Raw genomic sequence first — 9,610 nt, 5'->3', positions numbered from 1 at the left:
ATAAAGAGATTTGAATTGTTGTCGTTTTCATTTCTCTTTACAACCACTGGAATCAGAATATCTTTACACCTGAAGGTCTTTTTTTATTATTGAGTATTTTTATTGACTGAGATGGTGTATTTTAGTGATAGAGTAGAAGCAGCAGGCATGGGGTCTATGCCAGGACATCAGAGTAGAAATACAGGCCAGGCAAAGCCCCACACTTTTGTCCCTCAAAGAAAGTCATTGCTAAGAACTGGAATATTTTCTGGAACAAAAGACGTCTTGATGTGTCCTTGGTCAGAGGAAATGAAATTCCCTTGAGAAACAATCATTTTAAGGGAGTCATATCATCCATCCCCCTGCCTCTGAACAGAATTACATCTGATTCAATGTGAATAATTACAAAAAAGGCTTCTATGGTTCCCAGAATCTACCTACTTCGTTACTAATGATTCACACTCTGGAGTCAGACCCTCTGGGTTCAGTAACCAGCTTTGTGATCACAGTCATGTTGCCAAGTGTCCTCACCTGTGCTGTTCTTAGTTGCCATCAAGTCAGCTCTGACTCATGACCACCCCATGTTCAACAGATCAAAGCATTGCCTGGTCTGGTGTCATTTCCATGATCACGAGTACACTTGAGTCCATTGTTGCACCCACAATGTATTTTGAGTCCCTCCCAACCTAGGAAGCTCATTTTCCAGTACTGTATCAGACACTATTCTGCTGTGATCCATAGGGTTTTCATTAGCTAATTTTTGGAAATAGATTGCCGGATCTTTTTTCTTCATGGGTCTTAGTCTGGAAGCTCTGTTGAAACCTATTCACCATGGGTGACCATGCTGACATTTGAAATACCAGTAAAATAGCTTCAAGATTCATAGCAAACCTAAGCCACCACAGCAAGACAAACTGACAGATGGGTGTGGTGCCTATACTGTAAATTGAGATAATAACACATCCTTCCAGAGTTGTCATGAAAATGAAATAAAATATAGATGAGCTTTGCATAATGCCTCGCACATAGTACACCCTCAATAAGTGTGCACTATTATTAGTCCTAGGCTATATGAAGAATGCAGAGGACACAACTCTGCTTGCTAAGGTGAAGAGGACTTGAAACACTTACTTGGGAAGATCAAAGATTACAGCTTTTGGTATGCATTACATCTCAACATAAAGAAAACAAAAAATCCTCACAAATGGACCAATAAACAATATAACAATAAACAGAGAAAAGATTGAAGCTGTCAGTGATTTCCTTTTACTTGGATTCGACAATCAACATCCCCAGGAGCAGCAGTCAAAAAAGTGTTGAAAATAAAAAATGTCACTTTGAAGACTAAGATGTCCCTGACTCAAGCCATGAAATTTTCAATTTCATATGCATGTGAGAGCTGGACAATGAGTAAGGAAGACTGAAGAAGAATTGATGCCTTTGGATTGCAGTGTTGGTGAAGAACGTTGAAAACACCATGCACTGCCAGAAGAACAGACTAATCTCACTAATGCTCCGGTAGCATAGTGCCTAAGGCACTTGACTGCTAACCAAAAGGCTAGCGGTTCAAACCCACCAGCCACTCCTCGGAAGGAAGGTTGAGCAATCTACTTCCATAGTGATATCACCTCAGAAACCCAAGGAGGGGTCGCTATGAGTCGGGCCAACTCGACGGCACATACCAACAACAACAACACAGAGTTACAGCTCAAAGTGTGGAGATTCACAGAGGTCAGTAATTGGAGTCTGAAAAAATGACATGGGGGTGTCTGACCTCTAACTTGATCTGGGAGACACAGAATCACCTCTAGCACCATCAGGCCATGGCTGATTCCTATGAGGCAGAAGTCAGAAATGCCACTACTTCCACATTTTTACCAATTCTGACACTGGCTGTCCCTTCCCTGGCACTGTATTAATCTGCTGCTTTCAGTAATTCATAGCAATAGCCACACAGAACCCACAGACAATGCTCATGATTATGGGGTTTATTAGGGAAATAACAAGTCAGAATTCAGGTTCAGGGATGCTCAGAATCCCATCAGAAAGCTTAGGAGCAGATGGTATTTGGAATATTCCTTCTGCATAAAAATCTAAGAATAAAATTTTTGATCCTTCAGCCTAATTTTTTTCTATATTAATATTTCTGGAGTCTAGAAAAAGAGTGACAAATGTAGAAACATTAATGCACTTGGTAGAGTGAAAAGAATGTGAACCAAGTTTTGCATCCATTGGGACATTTACCTGCTGTGTGGCCTTAGGCAAGTTACTTAATTTGTCTGAGCCTCAGTATTTTCTATAAAATGGAAGTTGCCTACATCACTGGATCATTTTGAGAATCAATCATTCTCTTATTATTGGTCTTCAGATTTTAGTCCAAGAGACAATGCAGTCTAGAACTTTCAAATGACACATGGATCTTACCTGAAAGTATTTACCTGGTGGGGCTGTAACTTAAAGCAAGTGTCCTAATCATCCGCAGTCATGGAAAATCTAAGCCTAGAGAATTTGCTAGGAGAATTGACAAGATCTGAAAGATGCAAAGCATGTAGCCCTATGAAAAGGCAAGGAAAGGGCATTCTAAGTAGAAAAAAAGCCAGAGCAAAGAGCCAAGGTAACAACAGGCTTAGCAGGTTCCTGGATGGCAAGGAGACCAGTACGGGGGGAGCAGATGAGCAGGGAGGAGGGTGATGGGCTATGTACTCAGTATAAGATCTGCAGCTGTTACTCAGGGAGACGGAAAAACATCAGGTGGTTGTGAATAGAGGAAATAATTTACTTGATGTGCTTTTAGACAAGATCACCTGGCTGCTATGCAGAGAATAGAACTGTGGGTGTAAGTGTGAAATAATGGAAACAGGATGTGAGTTATGAGGTTTCTGAAATAATTCTAGCAAAAGAGTGCAGCTAAGAACAGGAGGTAACAATGGAGGTAGAGACAAGTGGCTGGATGTTGGGTATATTTTGAAAGCAGTCAATGGGATTTGACTGATGAATTAATGTAGGGTGTGAGGGATGGAGGGGAATCTGGAATGTCTTCTAGGATTTTGGCTTGAGAATGTGTGCAAATTCCCATCATGGTACTTATTCTTTCTTTTTCTGAAATTTTCCTAAATATCCATATGGCTCATTCCTTCAGGATTCTGCTCTAATACTAGCCTATCAATGATACCTTCCCTTACCACCATCTGTAAAATGACTATGACTCCCCTTCCAGTACTTCCCAACTCCCTAGAATGACTTTATTTTCCTCCATAATATGCATCCCTGTTTGACATATGAGATATTTATGGTCTGTCTCCTTTCAATTAGAATATGAGCTTCATAAGGGCAGGAACTTGTTTTTTGTTCATTGCCATATCTCAAGTACCTAGAAGACTATATAGCACATAGCATATGGTGAATAAATGAATAGGTAGAGATAACTGGGAAAGGATCATTTGAAAGGGTACAAGTCAAGTATTTCATTTTAGACTTGTTAGTGGAGATGCCTATTAGAAATCCAAGTAGAGATGTCATCTAGGCAGTTGAATATGGAATTTTAAAAGCTAGGTTATGGCTACGCTTCTAGATATGGGAATCATCAGCAAGTGCGTGGCATTTAAAGCATCATGATCAACTCTGGAGATGGTACTGTAGAGTAGAGGTTGGAGGACAGAGCTCTGGATAGTCTAACACTTGAAGTTCAAGTGGAAGAGGAGGAGCCAGCAAAAGAAACTGGGAAGAAGCAGTGACCATGGTCAAGAAAAAAAAAAAAAGAAGAAGAAGAAGAGCCAATGTGCCAGAAGCCAAGAAAAGAAAATATTTCAAAGGGGACATGATCACCTGGATCAATTGCTGCTATGAGGTCCAGTGGTGGGACTGGCCATAAAATTTGGTAAAATTAACCTTCATTCCCCAAGCCTCATCCTTCCCTCAATGAAATGGACTCATGCCAGTGCTTTATCTTCTGGAATGCTTATTGGGATGAATGAGAGCATGCAGACAAAGTGACATTGCACACACTGAATAAGTGGGAGATGGTGGTGGGGTATGACATGGTGGGTGACCCAGCTAACTAGGTCCTGGGATCACAGTCACAATCCCAAGCTCTTTATCTCCTGAGACCAGAGAAGGGGGCTTTGCAGGGAAGCTCACTGAAGACCTTGACAGTGAGGACAAAACTCAACTGGAAGGGTTTGAAGAGTGAATGGACAATGAGGAAACAGAGGTAAGAACTATAGTTGAATCTTTTGAGGAGTTTTGCTATAGAAGGGGAAGAAACATAGGGTAATAGCAGATTGGCTCCAAGACAGATTTTTGGCAGCTAGAATTTACACACAAACTCCTCATGGTTTTAGCCTATTTTATGTCTCACCAAGGGATCCATAGTAAAAAATCCAAAGACCTGTTCCTTCAAAGTGTCCTCCCACAACCCAGCTTGCCTGTATTTGCAAAAAACTATTCTCGTTGGTTGCATCAAGTCAATTGTGACTCATGGCCACCCCGTGTTACTGGCTAGAAACGCTCCATAGGGTTTTCTTTGTTGGAATCTTAATGGAAGCAGATCCCCGGAGCTTTTTCCACCGTATTGTGCGCTGGGTGAGTCTGACCCGCCAACCTTTAGGTCAGCCATGGAGCACAAACCATTTGTACCACTTAGGAACTTGTCTTTAGGAAACTAGTCCTGGTTTAAATAAACCTTCCAGATAGGCTTGACTCCCTCAATAATAGTCTTGCAGACATCCTAAGAGGAGAACCTGAATTCAGCCCCAGGATCCCCTAAAAGATACTCTGCCACTGAGCTGAATGCCTACAGGACAGCATGCTTCCTGGTGCCAGGAACCACCACTTAACATTTTAAAAACTGGTCTCTCCAATTCATCATTTTCTCCCCACGAAATCACAGCGGGGCATGAATGCCCAGAGATAACAGAGCTGGGGGTAAGAAGACACGTGGAAATGCTACAAATGTGCAAACCTGCCACGCTGGGAGAAGCCTGCTCTATGAAGGGAGAGGAAACTCCTGCCTCAAAGTTTCTGTGGTTTCCATGGTTTCCATCCCTGCTGCCTTGAGGACCAGAGATGAACAGCTCTGTGCATGGAGAGGGGCAGAGCACCACACCAGGAAAGCTTTTTGCTCATCACGATGCCCACCCCCTCCTGAAGCCACAGGAGCTTTAATGCCAAGGTCACTAGCCCATCTGTGTTTGAGGCCATGTGGGAGAAAAACAGAGCCAGCACTGGCAGATGTGAGTACCGTTGCATCTGCTCTTGGTAGCTGAGAGCAGACCCATCCCTGCCCAACCAAGTCCCTTTCTGATCTCGAGAGAATAGGAACTTGCAATCATGACTGTGGTCCAGGTCTTAGCCAAATGTGTCACCCACCACATCATGCCCCATCAGGATTTCCCACGTGTAGAGTGGGCATCCACCACCCATCTCATCTGTCAGTTTGTCCATCTGTCTGTCATACTATGGCAACTTCTGTGTTGCTATTATGCTAGAAGGAATGCCAACAATATTTCAAATACCAGCAGGGTAATCCATGGTGAACAAATTTCAGTGGAGCTTACAAAGACAGACCAGGAGGAAAAATCTGGCAAATATACTTTCAAAAATTAGCCACTGAAAAGCCTACGGATCACCATAGAATATTGTCCAACGTAGTGTTGAAAGATGAGCCCCCTAGATTGGAAGCCACTCAAAATACATAGTGATCCCAACAATGGATACAGGCATCCCAATAATCATGGAGGTGTAGGACCAGGCAGCATATCATTCTGTCGTACACGGAGTCACCATGAGTCAGAGCTAGCTCGATGGCAACTAACAGCAGCAACAACAAAGGGTAAGCATAATGCCACTTTGCCTACACTCTCATTTGTCCCAACAACCACACCAGAAGGCAAAGCACTGGCATTAACTCCATTTCACACAGAGAAAGAGAGAGGCTTAGGAAGTAAATGCTGAAGGCAGGACTTGACTGGGACAGCTGACTCCTTCCTTTTCCAACCAGGCCACCCTCTGTGTCTACACACTTGAGGTTAGCTGCCTCTGTGATTTCTAAAGGGTCAGGTCTATGCATTATTGCATCACTGAGGGGAAACTTTGAAAGTCCACTGAAGCAATTCCTCTCAATGCACCAGCTCCCAACTCTACGAGACCTGCTTTCCTTGCAGGGTAGACAAGAGTAGGCTACTACCTCATTCACGTGTAAGTCATTTAATATAAACTTCTCAAAAGTCTGCCCCATCAGCTATAGTTAAGCAAGATGTTACCACTGGGGGAATCTGGGGGAAGGGTACACTAGATCTTCTGTACTATTTTTGCAACTTCCCGTGAGCTTATAATTACTCTTAAATAAAAATTTATAAAAACATCTACTCTGTGCCACATCCTAAGATGCCATGGATAAATAAAAGGTGAGGAACCCTGGCCCCTGCCTTTAAGAAGCTTAATGACTAACTGAAGTGTGATAAAGTACTACATGTATACAAAAGAACGTGAAGATACGAGGTGTAAGCTCTAGACCAGTGCTGCCCAATGGGAATAAAATGTGAGCCATATCTGTAACCTTACTTTGTCTAGGTGCTGCATTAAAAGAAAGTAGAAAGAAAAAGGTGAAACAAATTCAATATATTTTATTTGATTGAATATATCCAAATAACATGTCAACAAGTAATCTGCATAAAATTATTAATGTCATATTAATGTGATATTCTGCATGCTTTTTTCATGCCAGCTGTTCAAAATCCAGCATGTGTTTTACACTTACAGTACATCACAATTCACTACCATTGACCAATAGCCACATGTGGAGAAGGGCTATCATAGTGGACACTGTGGTCTAGAGTTGGACATTCTGGGTTCAAATCCTGGGTGCAAATTCTTGGCTGGCTTTGGGGAAGTCATGCCACTGCTCTAAGGCTCAGCTTTCCTCCCCAGGGGTCCTGCTCCTCATCAAATCCTTGGGTGGATCATGGGAAAATCCTTATATATCAATCCCCACAGGACCACAGGGGAGAGAGGGCTCAGTGAGGATCGCTGAGCCCAGCAGAGAGACATAAGATCTAAAGGCTGCATGGGGTCCCTGGCCCTTTCCCCATCATTGACCCTGAAAAGGTGGTCCATCTCAGTCTCTCTTCGTTCCTACACCTTGCTCCCTCCTGGGTCCCTGAGCAGCCGCTCACAGGGAGAGAAAAGTCTGTGTGTTGAGCGTGTAGGGGAAGGAGGGGAGAAAAAAAAGGAGGGAGGAAGGGAGAAAGAGTGGTAGAAAGGAGAATGGAAGGCAGGAGGAAGAGGAAGGAAGGAAGGGCAGGAGGAAGAGGAGGCATGGAAGGCTTAGGACAACCTTGGCAGAGTTGCCACAGCATAAGCAGCTGCCCCCAGGAGTTTGAATGAAACCACCTCCGAAGTCCCCCTGACAACCGCTCCCTCCCACCTGCACAGCTGCACTCTGTGTACTCTGCCTCCCTCTCCTGGGCGCTGTGTCAAATAACCTCAGAAACCAGGACCAGCCAGCACCCCTCCTGCAGGCGGAGGTTAAACTTGACAGGGAATCAGCTCAAGGTACAAACACCGGAAGGCAGATGAGGTCTTTTTAACTTAGAGGGAAACATTTTCCACGGCAGTTTGGGTGAAGACATGAAAGTGATGTAATTTAATAGAAGAGACCCACTGGCCATGAGGATACACTGAGATTCGTCCCTTGGAAACAGAGGTCATTATTAAGACACTGCCCGTGTAGATTTCACAGCAGAGCAAATTCATCCAACTCACTGTAACCAGTTGCCATCCAGTCAATTCTGACTCACAGCGACTCCGTGTGTGTCAGAGGAGAGGTGTGCTCCATGGGGTTGATTTTTTGGAAGTAGATCACCAGGCCTTTCTTCCACATGCACTTGAATCCCCAACCTTTCCATCATCAGCCAAGCACATGAACCATTTGCACCCCAAGGGACTCCAAGTCACCTGGAAGAAGCTGTGGCATGGTGGGATCAGGGTCCAGGGTTGAAGACATTTCCTGACCTCCGAGAGCTCCCAGTTCTGCTGGGTAACAGTGGTGCAAAAGAGCACGTGTCCAGGGACAGAGCCAAAGTGTTCTAGCAGTATCAGAAAGTAATACCTTCTGAGGTAAATAAACACCCATTGTGATACAACCCTCCACTAATGACTGATCACTGGCCACCTTCCAAGTTCCATGTTGCACATCTTACATCATCTTCCCATTCAAGTCTCCAACTAGTGCTAGAAGGTTAATGTCTCCAGAAAACAAAGCAGTTGCTGTCAAGTCAACTGCGACTCCTGGGGACCCCTGTGTGTCAGAGTAGAGCTGTGCTCCATGGGGTTCTCAATGGCTGATTTTTTAAAAGTAATTTCCAGGCCTTTATTCCAAGGTACCTCTGGCTAGACTTGAACCTTCAACCTCTTGGTTAGCACGCAAGCACGCACTAACCATTTGTACCACTGAGGGACTCCTGTGTATAAGGCAGTTCCTCTAGTTACCCTGAGCCTGAGCTGCCCCCTCTTCTCCCTTGGTCACTACAAGTGCTCCCAGCAGATCTCCAGGCTTTGGCCCTTCTCCTCTGCAATCCAGCCTCAACATGGAGCTGGAATGATCCTTTCAAAATGTAAGTCAGAGCCTGTCACCCCTCTGCTCAAAATCCTCTAGAGTCCACCATGTCACTCACTCTGTGTGAAAGCTGAAGTTCCTAAGATAACCTTCAAGCTTTAGGGGACCTCTCTGACCTCATCATCTCCTACTGTCCCATTGCCCTCCAGCCACACACTTTGTTGTTGAAGGGTACATCCCAAGTACTTAGGACAGTGTATGGCACATAATAGGTGCTTAGTGAATAACTAAACAATTAATAAATGAATGAAAATGATAACCACCACCATTATTTGAGCACTTACTAAATGGCAGGCATCTTGCCAACCTTGGTGATCATTCAGCTTATTTAACCCTCACAACAACATTATGAGGCAGGTGCTCTTATCCCCATATTTTACTGACAAAAAAGCTAAGACTCAGAGAGTTTAAGTAACCATCTCAAGGTCACACAGCTGACAAGTGGAAGAACAGGGATTACAACCAAGCCATCTGACTCCAAAACCCATTAAGACATCTTGTACTTCTCTGCCCTACCCCCCAGCACACACAATCATAGCCCAGAACAGAAATGTTTAATTCCTTAAAGGACAATGAAAGAAGGAAAGATTTAAAGAGGAGGAAAAAGTCTCCAGGGAGTGAGTGGTAGTTTAGCTCTGCTTTGAAGCATGGATAGAATTTTAAGAGACAGAGAGGAGACACAGTGGTTCCATACTTAGAAAATTCTATAATTGCCTACAGGATAGACTCATTCCTAAAAGGGACCAGAGCAATATCAATTAAAGCAACATCTTCAAACACAAAACACCCAGTGTACAAATGACAGTGCCTGCCTTGCAATGGAGAGGAGATGGTTCATTTGCAGACACCCTCCATGTGAGTAAATTACAAAGGGAGCAATCAGGACACAGCCAGCCAAAGCGGGGCTGAAGAATTAGGAGTTAACAAGTATTTCTCAGGTGCTTGCTACACTCCCCAAAGAGAGAGGAATGTTGTAGGGAATAAAAAACATCACACCCTTCCTTAATCTCTGTCCCT

Source organism: Orycteropus afer, unplaced genomic scaffold (genome assembly GCF_000298275.1).
Source record: "Orycteropus afer afer isolate SDZICR_OR568_19922 unplaced genomic scaffold, OryAfe1.0 scaffold00288, whole genome shotgun sequence".
In the NCBI taxonomy this organism is placed as follows: domain Eukaryota; kingdom Metazoa; phylum Chordata; class Mammalia; order Tubulidentata; family Orycteropodidae; genus Orycteropus; species Orycteropus afer.
Note: the sequence above shows the minus strand (reverse complement) of the source record.